This window comes from Chiloscyllium punctatum, chromosome 22, assembly GCF_047496795.1.
Source record: "Chiloscyllium punctatum isolate Juve2018m chromosome 22, sChiPun1.3, whole genome shotgun sequence".
NCBI classification, from domain to species: Eukaryota; Metazoa; Chordata; class Chondrichthyes; order Orectolobiformes; family Hemiscylliidae; genus Chiloscyllium; species Chiloscyllium punctatum.
In genome coordinates, this window is record NC_092760.1 from 52,271,323 (window position 1) to 52,294,595 (window position 23,273).

At 41.0% G+C, this 23,273-nt stretch overlaps 1 protein-coding gene across 6 annotated transcripts in view; it reads left to right on the forward strand.

Annotated features, from left to right (window-relative positions):
• The first annotated feature begins 246 nt into the window (after window positions 1-246).
• dennd2b (DENN domain containing 2B) overlaps window positions 247-23,273 on the forward strand; it is a 462,540-nt gene continuing 439,513 nt past the window's right edge. For 4 of the 6 annotated variants that reach the window (XM_072592318.1, XM_072592325.1, XM_072592315.1 and 1 more), the window contains exon 1: window positions 247-455. The gene's annotated coding sequence lies outside the window, so the exon portion shown is untranslated. Of the gene's footprint in view, window positions 456-731; window positions 853-23,273 lie in introns of those variants that run through there. The other 2 variants (XM_072592319.1, XM_072592326.1) reach the window with 1 other exon arrangement.

A 23,273-nucleotide genomic window follows, 5' to 3' on the forward strand; every position in this document is an offset into this window, starting at 1 on the left:
ATATCAATAATCAGGTCAGTTTCTGTAACCATTCATCGTAATGGCTACTTTTTTGATGTTTGTTGGATTTTAACATCCTATTGTCAACATTGGCCGCTGGAAAGGTTTTTTTTTGAGCTCAAATCATTCAATGGTGTAACCTCCCCTTCCCCCGTCAAAAGTTATGGAAATTATTAAAGACTCTTGTGATTTCCGTGTGAGCTGCAGTAATCGCTGTTCTCGGTTAATTGGCTGCTCTTCACACTGAAGACGAGAGCTCAGCCCTCTCGGTCAATGCGCTCAAGCTTTATCCCGTTTGAAATGTAACAGGAGCTCCGTCACTGTTTCCGGATTCATTCTCTCCCCCAAAATCCCCCCTCACTCACAGAATTGGAACGGAGGGGCTCTACCGCAACGACCTTTAAAAAGCATTTCCTTCTCTCTGTAAGAATTTCAGGCTTTTGTTACAATGCACGGTAAGGAGCTAACCACTTATCTCTGATAATTTAACACGTGCTGTAACTGCTGCTTTGTTAAAATAGGACACTTTTGGTGGAAGATTTTTTTGTATGTGTTTAATGGGACGTGCCGTGTCAATGAGGTTAGCAATCTCCCAGCCTCTCTATATATGCATCCACAGAGTGCTTTTACATCTGCTTTTTTTTTCTGGAAACCATATTGTTTTCTTCTGAAGTATGAGATTGTGGCATGTTTCATTAATCAGATTCAACTGGGGTCGGTTTTACTTCCAGAAACAAAACTCACTCGAATGATACAGTCGTCGAATTTGAAGGGAATTATCGGGACCAGGAAGGCACCTTTGGGTTCTGAGTTGATGGGCTGAACAGTTTTGAGTCAATTTTTGTGATGTGTGTGAGTCCAGTATATTATTTCTTAAAATCACCAGGTTATAGGTCTACATTTGTTCTAGATTTTTGTAACGGGGTTATGTCTAATTTCTGCATTATAATTCGAAGCTTGGGTGTAAGGAGGATGAACGCCAAGTTCATCCTTCGGAAGCTGCCGTGATCGCTGGGTGGAATTGCAAATTCCTCCTCTGTATCGTTCATTGAAAGACAGGACACTCGGTGCTTCTGTGGTTAAACGTTTAAGAGTTTTGCTTTTGCAGAGATTGGGATTTGATGGGGACCACCCCCCCCCCCACCGAGGAAAGAGCAAGTGATGACATTGCAGCGGTATTTTCGTGCCTGGAGAGTTATGCCGAGGTATTATCAGGAGGTAGTTAATGTTGTGGTATTGTAGTGAAAGAAGGGGTAACATTACAGGTAGAAGAAGGGAAACATGGCACTCTTTTTGGGGAGGAATAGTAACGTGATATTTTCAGGGGGTTATTATGGTATTGCCATGTGGCCTCTCATTTCAAAATATTATAAGAACAGATGGCATGGCATCTGATAGTGGAGCATAGTTGCTGAAATTTTTGAGTAGTTAGAAGGGAAAAATCAATTTATATAGCACTTCCATATCTTCAAGCCATTCTAAACTACTTTACGGTGCTCTCAGTGATCCTTCTGATGCTGTGATATTAAGATATACAGCAGAAAAATATCCCCATTAAAATTATTTGCCATTGCGAATTGAACATTAACTATCTGATTATACTAGGATTGTAGACAAAACCTCAAACATGGTGCAGGGTTTCACAAAACGTAACCCAATATACTCATTGTGCTTTACAGTAATTAGCTGTAGATTATAAGTCATTGAACTAATTTTATCATAAATATTATTAATCATTAGCATCAATGGTTGGCCATTCAACCTTGGCTTTAGTATCCAACAGCCATTAACTGAAAAATAAAGTGAAAATAGATAACTTGAATCCATTTTGTAGTATCTATAATTTTAAAATGGGATGAATTTGTGGGAAAGAATGCAAAATATAAAATGGGGAAAGTATTCCCATAGAATTTAGTTACCAGTGCTGATTGAAGAACGAATATCTGATATAATTTGGCTTTACAAAACTGAACTCGTTAGTTGAACAGTGGGATGAAATTACTCACTGGATAGAGAGTGAAGATGTTTTCAGAATCATTCACCGCTAAGAAGCAGACCATCACATAATAGTTACTCATAGAATTGCTATACAATAATGATGTCAATGTGCTTTTATTTCATCTAGCTAAAATTTGATTATAACTTTATGTTCACAGTGATTATGTTACATGTTTTAATCTGAATGTGAATGTTGTTAGAGTGAGATTAAAGTGTGGTCTAGCTGTCAATGTCCACAGCAAATCTCAGCTGGCATAAAAGAAACCGAGATCTACATTTTCCATCATGCTTATAAGGTGTCGTATAAAGATTAATTAACACGTCGCATTTATCTGAATTAAACTCCACCTGACATTCCTTGGCCCACTGGCTCAGTTGATCAAGATCCCATCGTACTTTTAGATAACCACCTTCACTATCCAAGAAACTGCCAATTTTGGTGTCATCTGTAAAATTACTAACCATTCCTCCTATATTCGCTCCTTAATTGTTTATATAGATGATGAGCATATAAATGAAACTGGAATCATTTCAAGACAATGATTTATCTTTGATTCAAATCTAAGATGCAGAGTGCTCTTCCATAAACAACCATGTGATCTTAATTATTCAACTAGTTTACCGCTTTATAATTATTCAGTTTTCTCTTATTTTCGCTAAAAGCCACGCCAACCCTTGGTTTACATTACATTTTGTCACTCCATTTCAAATGTCCAAATCCCTTATCCCCAAAACAGAGATGTGAACCCTTTAATTAGATTGCCGCTTTATTAATGCAGAGTTCACATTTGCAATACAAACCAAACAAACTCCTCAATTAGATGACGATCTTATTATTACTTTTTAAGGTCCATTATTCTCCATATAAACTATTGAACTATTCAGTTCGATTACTGATTTATAAATGTTCTCGCATATCCCATAGTCACAGTACAGACCATCTAAACTCTTCATTTAAACCACTATCTTATAATCATTCTCTAAGGTCCTTGACTTCAACAGTTCATTCTCTGGATAAATCAGATTAGGACCTTGCAGGTATTCTCAGAAGATTCTTATTTTATAAATATTAGGAACTCTTTAAATTATAGATGCAGACTGGATGACCAGGGATAAAGTTTGGTTTGGGTGCAAAATTACTTTCCCACAGATAGAATAGAAAGTTACAAGAAGGCATAAAATATGTATTAATTGTAGGAGATTATTTCCTCCATGTTCTTGTGGCAATGGAAGATAAATGGAGCCTTGAATTTTCCAACTGCCATCTATTTCCTTATGAATAGCTGAGTTAGCCAAAGATAACATATCCCCTACCTTGTCCCACCTTCATAGACAGGTATAAATCTTTACCTGTAAATATTTATATTGCATGCCTAATATATCATATCATCTGCAATAAATTTAAGTGTTTTATGACATCATGTGTGGTGGTGTAAGCACATAGCTGGGATGAACCATATGATATGAAAATGATCTTCTCATAGTTAGGTTGACTGAATAAAACACAAATGAAGACATTTCTTTGTTATAGCATGGTTGATTGTAGTAAATGGAGGCACTTATCCTAGAATGAATAATTGTGATGCATTCTATCCATAACATGAATTAAAAGATGGATTAGTTCAATTGAATATTTCTGCAGTTTTAAAGCTCAAAGAATTGCATGTAGTTTGTAATTTAGTCACCATGACAGCATAAGCTATGTAAGCAATCTTTTGGCAAGTCATAGACTGAGGATCACATTGTTATTTTGCATTTTTTTACCTTCCTGTATCAGTCTCAGTAACACAGATATCTACATGAAGACTAAGAATATTGTGCTATCATCACTGGGAAATAGCATAGTAACCCAATATGTAGGAGTGTATTATATAGAAGAAAATACAGATCCTGGAATCTGTTATATTCAGGAAAAGCATTAGTGTACGGGACTATGAAAACATGTTGGTTAATATATGTTTAGGAGTTAACAGGTCAAAATATGTTGCATACAGTACTGCACAAGCTGAAACCTTCAGAAAAACAGGATAACAGAAAGCTGGAGCGTGTTAGAGATATGATAAAAACAGCCAAGCATATAATGGAAAGACTATCAGGCAGAGGTTGCAGTGAGTGAAATGGGGATGGAATGTATTATTGATAGGCTATCGTACAGTGAAGTGCGTCACAGAGACAGAAGAACGTGTAGACTTGGTGCATTATGTCTTGGTGATGATGAAGGTTTCTAACTTTTTTTAATCATTTGGAAATTTGCATTTGAAAGTACAGTTAAATGGGCTTTTGGTTTCATTTGGTGAAGGGATCAGAAGGTTATTTGGAACAATGAGCTAAATGTTTTGAAGAAATCATTTGAGTTAATCAGACTAAGTCAAGCTACCTGTTGAGATAATTGACCTAAGCTTTTATGATCTAAAGAAGAGAAGGCTAAATACCAGATGCAGGTTATGGTTCAGAAGAAAAGTTCCATATCAGCAATTGTGCTACTTAGCGGCTTGAAGCAAGTCGATGTCTAATTCTTTTTCTTAGACTTCAGTGAGAAAAGTCAGTGAGTTAGCCTGTGTGGTTGTGTGTCTTGGGGAGACACAGTAATGGAGAGAATCACATCAAATTGCAACACTTGTGATCTTATCAATTCAGTAAGAAATTGTAAAGTGAAGCTAGTAGTGACACTTCACCAGGATTCCATATCTGTAAAGAATATTGCTAGGAAATGGAAGTTGAATATTTCTTTTTGCTGTTTATGATAACGTCTTTTTAAAAATAAACATAACTTTGTTTTCATGCTCTTTTTCTTTTGCATTATAAACTTATGTCCTTTTGTTAAAAGTACATTGATGGTCAATTACTTAAATATTTACAAGAGACTACCACAGTAATCAAGTTGCAATGATAAAACCTTTATTCTATCAAGCTAGGTTTCACTCTGGAATTTGACTTGTTCAGTATTACCCTCAGCTGGAATCATAATACGTACAAAAGTTAATACCCAGGCTGCATTATGTTACATACACAGGATAAGTCACTCGTTAACTTTACTTTTAGAACAGAATAACAGAGATGAGAGACAGGATAAAACATAGATTAGTATGATATAGCCAATAGTCTTGAGATGCAACACATTGAAGAATAATGCATAGTGGCAAAGTGTTACAAGATGTCATGAACCATGAGATTGCCTTCATAACATTTTTGGCAGATATATCCTGACATATTTCATATAGCAAATATTTTTATTTTTGATTAAAAATCCTTTTAGAAATCAGTCCCTATGTCCAGATTTAGTATGCAAACAGCCTTTTATAAACTTGTTGAATTAGAAGTGCACTTGCATGCCAAAGTGATGTAATATATTGCCATATTTATTCTTACTATTTACCAGTGTATGTAAATACTAAAAAATAGTCCAAACATTCGCTCTTGTTGGGAATTAATCAGTGAGACAGAAAAACTGTCAAGCTGAAGAAAGTTCCTTTCGAATTATATATTTGTCTCTGAGTATGCTAGTTGAAGATGAGGAGCTTTAAATGGTTTAATTGTAAAATGCACATGCTGAGTGACAAAGGGCTGAATCTTACATTTTTTTTATTGGCTAAGTGGAAGTTGCATCAAAGTTTTGGAGGATTTGTCACTGTGATGCATAGCAAGGTTCCTCACTGTATCTTGCCAAATACATCTTATTGACTATCTACCCTGCTCCTCTGTTCTGATTCTATCCCCATCTTATCTCACACCATTCCTAAAAAAATTGGCTTCTGACTGGATATCCGCCAAAAATTGGCATGGTTGATCCTACACCATCTTTATAAAAGTCCATTGTGCACCCCGACAAGCACTGTCAGTCCAGAGCTGCCCTGCTCAATTCCTGACATTTGTCCTGAACATGGTAGACAAGGGGAAATTGATGTGTTGCTCTGTGGGCAGGATCTTATAGGCTTTGCGTACATATGAATCCTTCGGCCCCAGGACCATAGAGGAGTCCATGACACCAGACCACACCACTTTGGCCTGAAGTTATTAGCCAGCTCAGTGTGATCTTGGTTGTCTGTCAACAATGTTAAGGTCAATGTCCTTCTCTGCCCTGCAGGGTGAAATGTGAGGAGGATGCTAGGAGATTACAGGGTGACCTGGACAGGTTAGGTGAGTGGTCAGATGCATGACAGATGCAGTTTAATGTGGATAAATGTGTGGTTATCCACTTTGGTGGCAAGAACAGGAAGGCAGATTACTACCTAAATGGAATCAATTTAGGTAAAGGGGCAGTGCAGAGAGATCTGGGTGTTCTTGTACACCAGTCAATGAAGGTAAGTATGCAGGTACAGCAGGTAGTGAAGAAGGCTAATAGCATGCTGGCCTTCATAACAAGAGGGATTGAGTATAGAAGCAAAGATGTTCTTCTGCAGCTGTACAGGGCCCTGGTGTGACCACACCTGGAGTACTGTGTGCAGTTCTGGTCTCCAAATTTGAGGAAAGACACTCTGGCTATTGAGGGAGTGCAGCGTAGGTTCACGAGGTCAATTCTTGGAATGGTGGGACTACCTTATGCTGAAAGACTGGAGTGACTGGGCTTGTATATCCTTGAGTTTAGAAGACTGAGAGGGGATCTGATTGAGACATATAAGATTATTAAAGGATTGCACACTCTCTGGAGGCAGGAAACATGTTTCCGCTGATGGGTGAGTGTTGAACCAGAGGACACAGCTTCAAAATATGGGGTAGACCATTTAGGACAGAGATGAGGAGAAACTTCTTCACCCAGAGAGTGGTGGCTGTGTGGAATGCTCTGCCCCAGAGGGCAGTGGAGGCCCAGTCTCTGCATTCATATAAGAAAGAGTTGGATAGAGCTCTCAAGGATGGTGGAATCAAGGGTTATGGAGATAAGGCAGGAACAGGATACTGATTTAAGGATGATTAACCATGATCATATTGAATGGTGATGCAGGCTCGAAGGGCAGAATGGCCTACTCCTGCACCTATTGTCTATTGCCTGTAAATACCACCATCTTCTCTCTAGTACTTGACACTCACACTATTTCTGTTACTGTAGCAACATCACACTAAAGGCTCAAGTTCTACCACACTCACTGTTGTCTGAGACATCTTTCCTCACGTGCTTTTATCCTATTCCAAACCTTGCTAACTTTGTATGCCCTCCTCACCTGACCCAAGAGGAACAGTTGTGCCAAACCTTTATCTCTGTTAAAACAAGCATCTCTCTTCCAGAAAGAAAGCAGACCTCAATGGGGCAGAAAGAGTCAAGACAGTTGGTGAGCTACTTACCTTTTAGCTCCTTATCCCTTATGCAGACAACTTCTTGTCTCTGACCATCCTAAGCCCCTGACTGATGCTGGAGGGATCCCTTGATATAATGTGCCTGGTCCCTTGACTGATGTTTATCTCTTTTGACATGACTGAGGATTATTAATGACCACATCACACATCCTGGCTTTATATCTCTGTGAGACCGCAAGGTAGAAGTAAGGTGAGCCTGATATGTCTAGTGGAGGAGGTAAAGTGCAAAAAAGCAAAGCAATACCAAGTGGAGTTGCTGTGAGAAGCTAGGTAGGGTCAGAGAGCATGAGCGTTAAGACAGCAAGTGAACAGCCCAGTCCAGTCTGTGAGCTGGGTGCATGGCCCTGAGCACAGAGTCCTTGCAGCAGCATTACAATGAGAGTTGCCAGTGTAGCCTGAGGTGCAGGAGTGAAGTGCAGATGCATCCTCTTAGTGGATCAGAGATTATCATGAGGATTCTTGGAGGCTGACATGTTGGAAGTCAATGCCTGTGAACATGGATGTGGGTGGGCATATGACTAGTGAGCTGAAATCACCAGGTAAATAAGGGGCCCATGATGTTTATGGACAAGGTATTGACAACTGATAAAGGATTGACTGATTTGGCAGAAGGTAGAGTGTGGATAAAGTGGTCCTTTTATGATGGCAGCCAGTGATAAGTGGAACGTTGCAGGAGTCAGTGTTCGGACCACAACTATTCACATTCTACATTAATGAGGGAACTGAGGGCAACTATTGTGAAGCTTCCAGATAACACAAAGGTAGGTAGTGTTGAGAAAATGCACAGGACTTAGACAGACTAGGACAGTGATCAAAGAAGTGGTAGATGGAATAAAATCTGGGAAAGTGTGATGTTGTGCACTTTGGTGGGAAGAATAGAGGTGGAGACTATAATTCTGAAACACAAAAGGATTTGGAAATCCTAGTTCAGGATTCTCTAAAGGTTGACATGTAGGTTCAACTGGCAATTAGCAAGGCAAATGCAATGTCATTTCAAGATGGTTAGCATACAAGAGCAGGGATGTACTACTGAGGAGTTTGGGGCCTATATCGAGGAAGGATGTGCTGGCCTTGAAAGGGATTCAGAGGAAGTTTACAAGAATGATCCCAGGACTTGTCATATGAGGACTGGTTGATGACTCTGGATCTGTACTGGATGAAGGGGGATCTCATTGAAACATACTGATAGGCCTGGATAGAGTTGTTTGGAGAAGACAGTAGGAGACACTAGGACCCAAGGGCACAGCCTTCGAATGAAGGGATGACCCGGTAGAACTGAGATGAGGAGGAATTTCCTCAGCCTGAGTGTGGTGAATCCATGGATCTTAAAACTACATAAGGCCGCAGAGGCCAAGTCGTCAAGCGTATTTAAGGTAGAGATTTTTGATTAGTAAGGACATTTTAAAAAAAGGTTATGGAGAGAAGACAGGAGAATGGGGTTTAGAAATGTATTAGCCATGATTGACTGGTGGAGCAGACTCGGTGGGCTGGATGACCTAATTCTGCTCCTATAGCTTGTGGTCTTATGGCACCCACTCTGACTTTCATATCAAGAAATCTTGACATCCGGTTTGTTGAAAGCATTTGTCAAGCTAGAAAGCTGAATATTAATGAGATGTGTTACGCTGACGTGCGTTTAACAAACAAGAATCTCCCTTAATTGGCAACTCACCCCTGTCCAGTGAGAAACATGCCTGGACACTTGCCTGTATAAAGGATGCATTTAGATACCCCCAACATTGAGATAGGCCTTCTGAGTTCTGCTATACTTTTCACATTAGCCCACTTGGTTCATACCCGAATAAAATTCCGCTCGGATCTATGAAAGTCCTAGGTTCAGTTATAGGTTGGTTCCCACATTCATGGCCCTGAATTAATCAGTGTCCCTGGGATGTGGGGAGAGGGGTGGGCAGGGCAATGCTGACATTGGGAGTGGGTAGGACAATTAATGATTGGAGGGAGCCATTTTATCAGCAGCAAGGAAAGTGTTGGATGACCCCTATCTTTAGACCAACTAAAGGTCACTTAAGCAGCTCATCTCATGGAGGCTGTTTTGTTATGACCAGATTGTGGGTGCTGTCACCAACACAACCAAATATTCTCCAGGCTTGGAACTGGCTATCCTGATTTTAAGAATACTGGAATCAAGGGTTATGGGGATAAGGCAGGAACAGGGTGCTGATTGAGAATGATCAGCCATGATCATAAAGAATGGTGGTGCTGGCTCAAAGGGCAGAATGGCCTACTCCTGCACCTATTGTCTATTTTGCAAACTATTGCACGACCCTATAGAGGAAGCAAAGCTGCAAAAGTTGTCGCTCCCCCTCCATGACGCCCATGCTTATGAATGACATATAAATGCCATGTAAATACAATGACTACAAGAGCACATCAGAGGCTAGGAATTGTGCAGTGAGTAACTGACCACCTGACTCCCCAATGCCTGTCTACTATCTGCAAGGCACAAGCTCCAACAAAACTCAATAAGCTAGACACCATCCCAAGACAAAGCAGTCAATTGATTACCATCACTTCCACAAACATCCACTCCTTCCACCACCAATGCTCAATGGCAGCAGTGTGTACTATCTACAAGGTGCACTGCAGAAATTCCCCAAACATCCTTAGACAGCACTTTGCAAACCCACAACCACTTCCATCTAGAAGGACAAGGACAGCCAATGCTTGGGAAACCACCGTCTGCATCCAGTCACCATCTTGACTTGGAAATATATCACTGTTCCTTCACTGGCACTGGGTCAAATTCCTGCAATGCCCTCTCCTAAGGGCATTTGTGGGTCGATCTACAGCACATGGACTGCAGTGGTTCAACAAGGCAGCTCACTGTCACCTTTTCAAGGGCATCTAGAGGTAGTCAATAAATGTTGGCGATCAGTCAACTGGAAACAAGTCCTTGAGTCTCTCCAGGGCTTATCTGAATGCCACTGGCAAGACCCATTTAGCTGGGTGTCAGGGCCTCCTCCATTTGTGCTGCTAGTACCCGGGTGCAGTCATAGTGATAATTTCTTCTCCCAGTGATGCACTGAGACTGAAGAGCAGGTGGCCCTCTGATTACCCAGCAGTCCTTGTGGGCATGTGGTCAACGCTGAGAGAGATGGAAGAACTGACTACAGGTAGTTATCAGCTTCATGAATGTAAAATCCTGTGGGGATCGGAGTTATCACCAACTCATCAGTGGATAGATGCTGCTGCTTCTGCCTTGTAAAATGGTATTCTATCTGGCATCATCGAAAGTTAGTTTGGAGGAGGTTAATAAATTATGTCTTTCTTTAATTAGGGTTGCCTTAAAATCAAATAATTCCTGGTGGAAATGTGATGTTGTAGCAATCGGGAACAAACCTGGCAACGATGCTGTTGAAGGTTGAGTAGATCAGCAATGCCCATTCACACTCGTTATGAAGAATGATGCTGAAAGATACTTTGCACATATGGCAAAGGTAGTGCCCTCAACAGAGCAGGAGAGCAAATTGAAAGAAAAATATAGTATATTTAAGAATGTTTGTATAACCGAAGGAAAACAATCCATCATTATAAATGAGGAGGAAGTTCTCTGGGAATCGGGACTTGCTTTTGATTGGCTCAGAGCCATCTATTCGTGATTCAATGTATTATTTCTGTATATTTGCCAATATAAATCAATTCCTTAACATATTCCTGCCCATGGAGGGCCTGATTTCTAAAGTGTAGCATGTGACTGCATTGTACCATTATCACAAGTGGGGCAATTGAAAAAGAATGCATTTCTGCAAAAGAGATACACTTTGATTCAAATTTTATTTCAAAACGTGTAACAATCGCACAAATATATCTCATTACAATTTCTGCCAGTGCTACTGAAAATTTATGCCAGAGCAAGCAGACCTGAAATTATTGTTATGCCACTCCGATGCTCAATTGTTCTCAGATGGTAAAGGTGTCATAATTGGCCACAGCACCTTTTTAAGATTAATGAAGAGAAACTTTGCTACACATGCCAATCCTGACTTGCCTTTCCTGTGGGAAGAGGTACCTGTTGCAAACCTCAGGAGAGAACTCATCATCCTGACTTGGAAATACATTGTTTCTTCAGTGTCACTGCACTGGTTCAAAATCCTGAAACTTCATGTTAATGGCATTATAGGTGTCCCTACAGCAAATGGACTGCAGCGGTTCAAGAAAGCAGCTCACCACCTTCTCGAGGGCACCTAAGGATGAACCATAAATACTGGCCTAGCCAACAATATCAGCCCATCAGTAACTTTTGTAAAAATTGGGCTTTGTTGTGGTTTCACCCACAGCTGGATCTGCTGACATTCATCATTGAACCAGAAATAAGGGTCACATGCCATAAGGTGCCATAGTTCAACAGTTGCCAATGGATTTGTACTTGAGGCCAACACAAGAAGAAAGCAAATTAGTGGAGGGAATTCCACTGAAGAAAGAAACGTGTTGCTAATACAGAACTGATGATCAGATGGAAAAGTGAACCAAATGTGCTTTTTAATTTCATTATTTCGTTTTAAAAAATAGCAATAGCTTTGTGTGTGATAAAAACAGCTTGCATAAGGTAGTGCAGTATATGCCTGAGGAATGGAGAGCAGGGTGATTAATGCAGCATGTTTGGGCTCTAATGTGGTGTGTCAAGTGGTAGGGGTGTGTGCAGCACACCAGTGTCTCAGCGTACATGAGTTTTACACTGAAATCCAGATAAATGTTTCCATTTTCAATCCGTTCCCTTTTTCTTTAAATTCATTCATGGGATGTGGGTTTGTTGGCTCACTCAGCATTTATTGTCCATTCTTAACTATCCTTGAGAAGGTAGTGCCTAAAATGAGTGGAAGTCCAAGAGGTGAATATGAAGGTGTATCCAGAGGTTGTGTTGTAACCTTGAAGAGTCAAATGGAAATGTTTGCAGGATTTTATTTCTAAAATGAGAGAACAAATTAAACTGTTTTGGATGAAAGTTTGCAATTGCCACTTTTCTAATTGACCTGTGGGACATGAATGTCACTTGCTGGTCAGCATTTAATGCCTGTCCCTGGTTGCTGTTGAGAAAGTAGTAGTGAGCTGCCTTCTTAAATCGCTGCAGTCCATGTGCTATAGGTTGACCAAAATGCCTTAAGGAGGAAATTCCAGGATTTTGACGCTGGGACAGTGAAGGAATGGCGATATATATCCAAGTCAGGGTGGTGAATGGATTGGAGGAGAACATGCAGGTGCTGGTGGTGTTCCCATATATCTGCTGCCCTGTCCTTCTAGTTGGAAGTAATTGTGGATTTGGAAGGTTCTGCCTGAGGATAGTTGTGTTTTTTTCTTTGCAGTGCATCTTGTAGATAGCAGCAGTATGTACTATTGAGTATTGGTGATGGAGGGAGTGGGTATTTGTGGATAGGATGCCAATAAAGTTAACTGCTTTGTCCTAGATGGTGTCAAGCATATTGTGTGTTGTTGGAACTGCACCCATCCAGGCAAATGGGGAGTATTCGATCGCACTCCTGACTTGATCCTTGTTGATGGCAATTAGGCTTGAGGGAGTAAGGAGATAAATTACTCGCTGAGTTCCTAGACTGGCTCTTGCCTTGTAGTCACTGTGTTTATGTGGTGAGTCCCCTTGAGTTTCTGATCAATGCTCACCCCAAGGATGTTGATAGTGGGGAATTCACTGATAGTAACCCCATTGAATGTCAAGAGGCAATGGTTAGATTGTCTATTGGTTATTACCTGGCATTTGTGGCACTAATGTTACTTGCTAATAGTTAGCCCGAGCCTGCATATTCTCTAGATCTTGTTGCATTTGATCATGGTCTGCTTCAGTAATGGAAGAATTGCAAATAGTATTGAACATTGTGTAATTATCAGCAAATATCCCACGTTCTGAACTTATGATTGAGGGATGGTCATTGATGAAGCAGCTGAAGACAGTTGAACCGAGGATACTTTCCTGACTGACTCCTGCAGGGATGCCCTGGAGCTGAGATGATGGCCTTCAACACAGACATGTTCCTATGTGCCTGGTATGAATCCAACCAGCAGAGTGTTTGCCCTATGATACACATTGATTCCAGTTTTGCTAAGGCACTTTGATACCACGCTTGGTCAAATGTAGCCTTCTGTCAAATGCTGTTACTCTCTCTTGCCTCACTCCTGGAATTCAGCACTTTTGTCCATGTCTGAATCAAGGCTGTCGTGAAGTCAGGAGCTGAGTGGCCCTGGTGGTACCCAAACTGGGCATCATTGAGCAATTTATTGCCAAGCAGGTGCTGTATGATAGCACTGTTGTTGATATCTTCCATCACTTTACTAATGATTTGAGAGTAGATTGATAGGGCTGTAGTTGGCTGGGTAGGATTTGTCCTGCTGCGTACTTCATATGAAAACAAATTATCTCTGTCCTAATGAGCACAACCTAAACCTAAACCTAATCCTTACCCAGAATTCTTCACAAAAACACAATTACATTCAGCAGCTACACAATCATTCTTTTTAAAATGAGGCAGTTTGTTTGTTTCTCATCCATTTTACTGGGCTAACATCACTACTACCATTGGAGAATTTATGCTGCTTTGCTGATGTCATAATTTCTAAAGGATACAGATGCTGACTTGACTAATTTGTTAAATTTATCTCAAAAGCTCATTCAACATGAAATTCTGCTGATGAATATAACTAAACCAATCCTTTCTGAAAAACCTAACTTAATTGCACCATATTATAAATAATAATAAGATTTCTTTACAAAGCACTGCTAGCATCTTAGGAGGCATGGGTGGCTGAGGCTGACGAGGGAAGTTAAGAAACATATAAAGTTAAAAGAGAAAAAGTATAACATAGCAAAGATAAGTGGGAAAATGGAGGACTGGGAAGCTTTTAAAGAGCAACAGAGGATTACTAAGAAGGAAATACACAGAGAAAAAATGAGTTACGAAGGTAAACTGGCCAATAATATAAAGGATTAGTGGTGCTGGAAGAGCACAGCAATTCAGGCAGCATCCAACGAGCAGCGAAATCGACGTTTCGGGCAAAAGCCCTTCATCAGGAATAAAGGCAGTGAGCCTGAAGCATGGAGAGATAAGCTAGAGGAGGGTGGGGGTGGGGAGAGAGTAGCATAGCGTACAATGGGTGAGTGGGGGAGGAGATGAAGGTGATAGGTCAAGGAGGAGAGGGTGGAGTGGATAGGTGGAAAAGGAGATAGGCAGGTCGGACCAGTCCGGACAAGTCAAGGAGACAGTGCTGAGCTGGAAGCTTGAAACTAGGATGAGGTGGGGGAAGGGGAGCTCAACACTGTCTCCTTGACTTGTCCGGACTGGTCCGACCTGCCTATCTCCTTTTCCACCTATCCACTCCACCCTCTCCTCCTTGACCTATCACCTTCATCTCCTCCCCCACTCACCCATTGTACGCTATGCTACTCTCTCCCCACCCCCACCCTCCTCTAGCTTATCTCTCCATGCTTCAGGCTCACTGCCTTTATTCCTGATGAAGGGCTTTTGCCCGAAACGTCGATTTCGCTGCTCGTTGGATGCTGCCTGAATTGCTGTGCTCTTCCAGCACCACTAATCCAGTATTTGCTTTCCAGCATCTGCAGTCATTGTTTTTACCTCAATAATATAAAGGAGGATAGTAAAAGCTTTTTTAGGTATGTGAATGGCAAAAAAATGGTTAAGACTAAAATTGGGCCCTTGAAGACAGAAACAGGGGAATATATTACAGGGAACAAAGAAATGGCAGAAGAATTGAATTCGTACTTCAGCTCTATGTTCACTGGGGAAGACACAAGCAATCTCCCTGAGGTAATAGTGGCTGAAGGACCTGAACTGAAGGGAATTTATATTTGCCAGGAATTGGTGTTGGAGAGACTGTTAGGTCTGAAGGTTGATAAGTCCCTGGGCCTGATGGTCTACATCCCAGGGTACTGAAGGAGGTGGCTCAAGAAATCGTGGATGCGTTGTTGATTATTTTCCAGAGTTCGATAGATTCAGGATCAGTTCCTGCGGATTGGAGGGTGTCTAATGTTGTAGCACTTTATAAGAAAGGAGCAAGAGAAAGCAGGAAATTATAGACCAGTTAGTCTGACCGCAGTGGTGGGAAAGATGCTGGAGTCTATTATAAAGGATGAAATTACGACACATCTGGATAGTAGTAACAGGATAGGGTCAGAGTCAGCATGGATTTATGAAGGGGAAATCATGCTTGACTAATCTTCTGGAATTTTTTGAGGATGGTTAAGACCAAAGATGGATGAGGGAGATCCAGTAGATGTAGTGTACCTGGACTTTCAGAAAGCTTTTGATAAAGACCCACATAGGAGGTTAGTGAGCAAAATTAGGGCGCATGGTATTGGGGGCAAAGTACTAACTTGGATTGAAAGTTGGTTGGCTGATAGGAAACAAAGAGTAGTGATAAACGACTCCATTTTGGAATGGCAGGCAGTGACCAGTGGGGTACCGCAGGGATTAGTACTGGGACTGCAGCTTTTTAGAATATATGTTAATAATATAGAAGATTGTATTAGTAATAACATTAGCAAATTTGCTGATGATACTAAGCTGGGTGGCAGGGTGAAATGTGATGATGTTAGGAGATTACAGGGTGACCTGGACAAGTTAGGTGAGTGGTCAGATGCACGGCAGATGCAGTTTGATGTGGATAAATGTATGGTTATCCACTTTGGTGGCAAGAACAGGAAGGCAGATTACTACCTAAATGGAATCAATTTAGGTAAAGGGGCAGTGCAGAGAGATATGGGTGTTCTTGTACACCAGTCAATGAAGGTAAGTATGCAGGTACAGCAGGTAGTGAAGAAGGCTAATAGCATGCTGGCCTTTATAACAAGAGGGATTGAGTATAGAAGCAAAGAGGTTCTTCTGCAGCTGTACAGGGCCCTGGTGTGACCACACCTGGAGTACTGTGTGCAGTTCTGGTCTCCAACTTTGAGGAAAGACATTCTGGCTATTGAGGGAGTTCAGCGTGGGTTCACGTGGTCAATTCCTGGAATGGCGGGATAACCTTACACTGAAAGACTGGAGCGACTGGCCTTTGAGTTTAGAAGACTGAGAGGGGATCTGATTGAGACATATAAGATTATTAAAGGATTACACACTGTGGAGGCAGGAAACATGTTTCCGCTGATGGGTGAGTGTTGAACCAGAGGACACAGCTCCAAAATATGGGGTAGACCATTTAGGACAGAGATGAGGAGAAACTTCTTCACCCAGAGAGTGTTGGCTGTGTGGAATGCTCTGCCCCAGAGGGCAGTGGAGGCCCAGTCTCTGCATTCATATAAGAAAGAGTTGGATAGAGCTCTCAAGGATAGTGGAATCAAGGGTAATGGAGAAAGGCAGGAACAGGATACTGATTAAGGATGATTAGCCATGATCATATTGAATAGTGATGCAGGCTCGAAGGGCAGAATGGCCTACTCCTGCACCTATTGTCTATTGTCTATAGCATGTCTGTATACTATTGTCAATCACACTGAGCATGACTTGATCATAAGTCCTCTGAGTCACTGGTGACTAAAGAGTCCAGTGTTGAAACTGGAGGTCTTTTTGAGTTAACTGCAATGTAGGTGGTCTGTTTGGAATTAGTCAGAGTCTGTAGCCACTTTGATTTGCTTTAAGGCAGGCGAGATGCTCTAACCATTACTAGTATTGTAGACTACCTGGATGTAGAGTGTGGTTTGAGGTTGAAGATGGCTAATATTCTTGTTGTAAATTCATACACTAGAGGTAGCTCAAGTGTGTGTGTGTATATGTAATCCTTAGCTGGAGGGAATAGGAGACCTTTGTTTCTGAAGTGCATTGAGCAGGAATTTAAGGCTCCCCAGGATCAGGATGGTGGGTGGGGAGGCCATAAAATTTGGCACCAAGCTGTTGCTTGCATTTATCCATCTGCCCCGTTGCAATTTTACCAGTGGCACAGAAAGCAACATGTGGCCTGTCTACATGTGGGCCAATTGAGGCCCTCAAGTGGTCAACTAATGGCCAGCCAAGGGCTTTCTCCTACTGCTGCTGGGATTTAACCTGCAGTAGGAGAGGCCCATGTCACATGTGCAGCTTGCGCTGTTTGCACTGCTGGCTGCTCTGATTGTGGGGCACAACGTCTACAGAACCTATTTCCCCATGAAAAGCTTTCCAGAAGGTCTTTCCTCATCCCTTGCACCTGAGCCTCCACAGTGTGTTTCTCAATCCCTTTTGTTGGGGCCTGCCAGCCAAGCCCTGGAAATACCTTCCCTTATACTTCCTTTGCATCTGGCATCATTGGCAATCAGTATGAGAGAGGTTTGCAATCCCAGCAAGTCACTGCTCCTTGTGGCACAACTAGGAGCAGAGACCTGACCAATTAATGGTCTGTGGCTGCTGAAAGGTTTCAAGATAAGTCAGCAAAGCAGGAGAGAGCTGGTCCCTTAGGCAGAAACCCTCCTCAACACACCACGCAGCCCTTCAGGACTGGGGCACCATACTACTTGTCTGTCTAAACTTGCTCTTTTAGATTCCAGATTCCTTTTGTGGAAACCCTTCTAACAAAAACTCCCTCTAGCCCACCAACATAGAAAGAAGGACACACTGATGTTGAGAGGAAAGGTGCAAGTAAACTATAGCTCTTCTTCTTATCCTCATATGCCTTGATTCTCCATGTCCACCCCCAAATAAACATCTTACATACCGTGAAGGGGTTGGTTAGCTCAGTTGGCTAGACAACTGGCTTATACCATAAGGTGACACCACTCTGTGGGTTCAGATCCTGTGCTGGCTGAGGTTACCATGAATCTCCTGCCTTTTCAACCTCCGGTCAAAATCACCACCAGTTCTCTTTTTTTTTAATGAGAGAGGAGCCTATTGCCCTGGGACTATGGCAACTTGCTTTATTTTTTATTCTGTTAGTATGTAGTCAATAATTTGGTAATCTTATTGCATCATTGTACATTTGTAAAGTTATGAAAGTAATATGTAAAATTGGTTAAAATTTTTAAAAATTGTTCATTATTATGCTATTGTCCTTTCAAACCATTTCCTATTTAATTTATGGCTATTGAATTAAGGCCAAAATAAACAATGGAGTGTTTCTGTGGTGGAGAATTGGCTTTAGTTTGAAAGGAAATCTTTAAATTAATACTGCTGGAAAACACAAGATCAGTCAGTATCTGGAAGAGGAAGATAAATCAATATTTCAACTGAGAGTCTTTATTCAATTTTCAATAGATTCAAACTATAGATATTAGTTAAGATTATGGACCGGAAAGGGTGCAGGTTTGAGTTCAATTTAAGTGTGTTGGAATTCAGAACAGGAACTTTAGTTTATGAGATTGGCGAACATTATATCAAAACTCCCAGAGGTGTTCAGATAGAAGCTATGTCATTTATATATTGTGTTTAATTAAATTTGATGTTTTAACAGGTCTGTTTAAACAAACTTCAATAACTATATTTATAGAAAACCTGAACATCATATGTGAGCAGATTGGCGCAAACGCAAGAGAACAGATGTTAGTAGTCACAAATTAAATTTAACACAAACTCTGCTGTGATAGACAACAGACGCCATCAAAGTGTCATAAATCAACTTCAGGTAAACCCCAGTAAAATTAAATCCAAGCAACATGAAGCTAACTGTATTGAGACTTGTTTAATATATGGTGGGGTGTATTAAAAGACCTGGAGTGTAATATGTTGAATTATTCCTATGAGAACTGCAACATCATATATGTCACAAAATACCAATTCAGTTCCCTTGGGATCTGGTTATTAAAGGAAGAAATTAGCAGCTTATTTTGTACTTTAACTGAATTGAATTAACAATTCTTGTCTCGTGCTCACATGAGTAGTGAAAAGTTTACGAGTTACCACTTACTGTGCCATCTTGGGTACAAGGTACCTAGATATAGATTCTTCAGTTCAAGTTCTTAGGAAAAAAACACATGGGAAAATTAAAAGAAATAAAAAAGTCCAGCATTGTGGATCATAGGAATATATTAGAAGTTACAAGTTCTGAGGAAGGGTCACCAGACCTGAGTTGTTAACTCTGATTTCTCTTCACAGATGCTGGAAAAGCTCAGCAAGTCTGACAGCAATTTCTGCTTTTTGTTTCTGATTTACAGCATCTGCAATTCTTTTGATTTTTATTCACTATCTCTGTGTTTGCTCTATTAAAACTTTTCTTCATACTTGTGTTAGTTCACGGTTCATACTTAAGCTTTCATGAAAAAGCAGTCCAAATTGTTGTTCTTTTCACGAAACCTACAAGACTACAATTCCAATATCACAATTTTAAACTTTTTTGCATTCTGTTCTGTGTTTTAATATCCATTTTACAATGTGGCAAAACGAACTGTTGGCCATATTGTGATTGCAGTCTAATCAGGGTTGTACATTAGTTTGGCATACCTTGTTTGCTTTTCCATTCTATCCTTCGAGGAAAAACCCAGTGATTAGTTTGTTTGTTTTAATATTGCTGTGATAGTGCTGCACTGGCTTTGACAGTCGTTGGTGGGGATAAGTTACAGCCTCCGCAGCGGCTGGTAGCTACTGCTCCTTGTGGCAATGCCAGGACCAGAGAATTGATGGATATTTAATTGATTGGCTGCTCCTCGGAGGTAGACATTCTCCTCAAATGGGGGCAGACATCTTGTTCAAGCCAATTAGGAACCATTCTTTGTATACATTTTACCCAAGGCCCCATTTCCTTCTGAGAAAAACCTAAAAATATCTATAACGCTACTAACAGTCATAGAGTCTTAGAGATGTACAGCACGGGAACAGACCCTTCAATCCAACTCGTCCATGCCGACTAGTCATTCCAACCCAATCTAGTCCCACTTGCCAGCACTTGGCCCATATCCCTCCAAATCCTTCCTATTCATATACCCATCCAAATGCCTTTTAAATATTGCAATTGTGCACTAGTCTTCACCACTTCCTCTGGCAGCTCATTCCATACACTTATACCCATTGTGTGAAAAAGTTGTCCCTTAGGTGTCTTTTATATCTTTCCCCTCTCACCCTAAACCTATGCCCTCTAGTTCTGGGCTCCCCCACCCCAGGGAAAAGACTTGATCTATTTTTCCTATCCATGCCCCTCATTATTTTGTAAACCTCTATAAGGCCACCCCTCAGCCTCTGGCGCTCCAGGGAAAACAGCCACAGACTGTTTAGCCTCTCCCTAAAGTTCAAATCCTCCAACCCTGGCAACATCCTTGTAAGTCTTTTCTGAATCCTTTCAAGTTTCACAACATCTTTCCCATAGGAAGGAGACCAGAATTGCACACGATATTCCAAAAGTGGCCTAACCAATGTCCTGTACAGCCGCAACATGACCTCCCAACTCCTGTACTCAATACTCTGACCAATAAAGAAAAGCATACCAAACGCCTTCTTCACTATCCATTCTACCTGCGACTCCACTTTCAAGGAGCTATGAACCTGCACTCCAAGGTGTCTTCAATCAGCAACACTCCTGAGGACCTTACCATTCCCGCCTCAGGTGACACTCTGTGTGGAGTTTCCACATTCTTCCCGTGTCTGCGTGGGTTTCCTCCGGGTGCTCCGGTTTCCTCCCACAATCCAAAAATGTGCAGGTCAGGTGAATTGGCCATGCTAAATTGCCCATAGTGTTAGGTGAAGGGGTAAATGTAGGAGAATGGGTCTGGGTGGGTTACGCTTCGGCGGGTCGGTGTGGACTTGTTGGGCCGAAGGGCCTGTTTCCACACTGTAGGGAATCTAATCTAATCTTAAGTGTATAAGTCCTGCTAAGATTTGCTTTCCCAAAATGCAGCACCTTACATTTAGCTAAATTAAACTCCATCTGCCACTTCTCAGCCCATTGGCCCATCTGGTCCAGATCCTGCTGTAATCTGCGGTAACCCTCTTCGCTGTCCAATTTTGGTGTCATCTGTAAACTTACTAACTGTACCTCTTATGGTCATATCCAAATCATATACTTAGCAAGAAGATTCTTCATAGTGATCAATATTTATTTTTAAATAACATCACTAAAATAAATAAACACATTATTTGATAATTATGAGATTGCTGAGTGCAAATTGTCCTGGACGGTTACCTAATTACAGCAGCAACTATACTTCAAAATTACATAGTGGACTATAAAGAAGTTTGAGTTCTTGAGGTTATGAAGGATGTCATTTTAAACCATGTGGAATAAAAACAGATGCTTTTTGCAGAAAGGAATGGAATCTTTGTATTTGTCATGTATTATCATAATTATGTTGTATTCCTGTTGCTCTCACCTTTTTTTTACATCTGTAGTTTCAGGGCTCCATCTGTGGTATTCTTAACCTAAACGCCAGTGAAAGCTGGAAAGTAGACATTTGGAATTGGTCAGGTCTGTGCAGGACACTCCATTCAGAATATAGAACTATGTTTCAGGAAAGTTGTGGATAGCTTATTTAAGCAATTCCTATTTCAATGGGTTAAAATAATGTAGCAAAAAAAAAGTCTGAAATGAGATGCCAACAGAAGAAACTAAATGCTCTGACTTTGTAATGCTGGTTGTCCATTTGCCACCAGAGGGAGTTTTGAGCAGAAACCAGAGGCCATAGATTACTGGTGGTTTTAAAAAAAAACACCAGCAAGATATCAAGTCTAATCCTACCGTTAGTAATGCCTGATTTGCACTGAAGTGGACTTCAGTCAAATCATGTAGAGGCCTGAAGGAAGTAAGTGATCATAGTGACCACATGCAAGAACATGAAAAGCTGTGAATATCTCAACTTCTCCAAGTTGACTATTAAGTTTCATATACCACAGAAACCTACATTCCTCAGGTGACCATTTCATGGCTATGTTAAGGAATATTGTATTACTTATGCTCACCTGTCAATCAACCGTTCAAACCACTACTTCTTCACTTGGAATATACAGCACAAAAACAGCCTATTCAATTCAACTTGGTATTTAGTCTTTTCCCTATTCCATCTGCCTTGACTTAGTCTTTCAGCAGATTGCATGATTCCTTCTCCTGTAATCATCTGGCTTTCTTTTGAAAACCACCTAATATTACTCTCTGAGAAAACAAACTTTATTTCCCACTGGATTTATTAGTAATGATCTTGTATTTGTGATTCCCCAATTCTTGATTTCTCCCAAAGGTGAGACAGTCTCATCACAACAACCATAAGTTCACCTGTAAGGTGGCTTTTTGCTTTAGCTTCACTGATCAATTTACAATATAGTTCTGCACATTGGGGTGCATTGGATGTTTCATTGCAATGTTATTAGAAGGACGTGTGCACAGGGAAAGGCACCCAGTTCATAGATTCAACCAGGGGGCAGCTTGCTTGCTGTCTGAGCACTCGCTCACTTTGCCCCTGCTTGAATGCCTATAGTTTTCTGCTCTTCCTTTTAAGCACTTTGCCCCCTCAGTTACAGCTTAAAGGCTTACAGTACTTCTATCTTGTCATGCTAGGGGTCATTTTCAGCACAGCCCCCACTATCACCTATTCAGCCTTTCTTTCCTGGTTTACAATCAATAATCCCTTTGTCTGCCAACCTTGTCTTCTATTTCTCTCTGGGATCCATCTCTACATTTAAAAAAAATTTATTTATTCACAAGCTGTGGATATTGCTGGCTAGATCAGCACTATTGCTCATCCCTAATTACTTAGCTGTTATCAATTCCGAAGAAGGGTCACTGGACTGAATGTTAATTCCGTTTTCTCTCCATAGATGCTATCAGATCTGCTTAACTTCTCTTGCAATTTCAGTTTTTCTTTTGTTTCTGTTCTGTCTTGCCTTTTTAGTCCAGGACAGAGCAGTTTGTCATGGCTGTCATCAGCAATCAGTCAAGGGGCAGGATATGTTGCTGTATGCTACTGTGCTATGTCAATCTCATTCCTGCCAGCAGTGTACATAGCAAACACATTGCATGTGCATCAACCAAACAGCCATCTCTCAATTCTAAGGAGATTAATCCTCAGACAATTTAAGGGAGACATCCTTTAGTCAGGAGGCCTCAGTATAGTAAGTCACAGG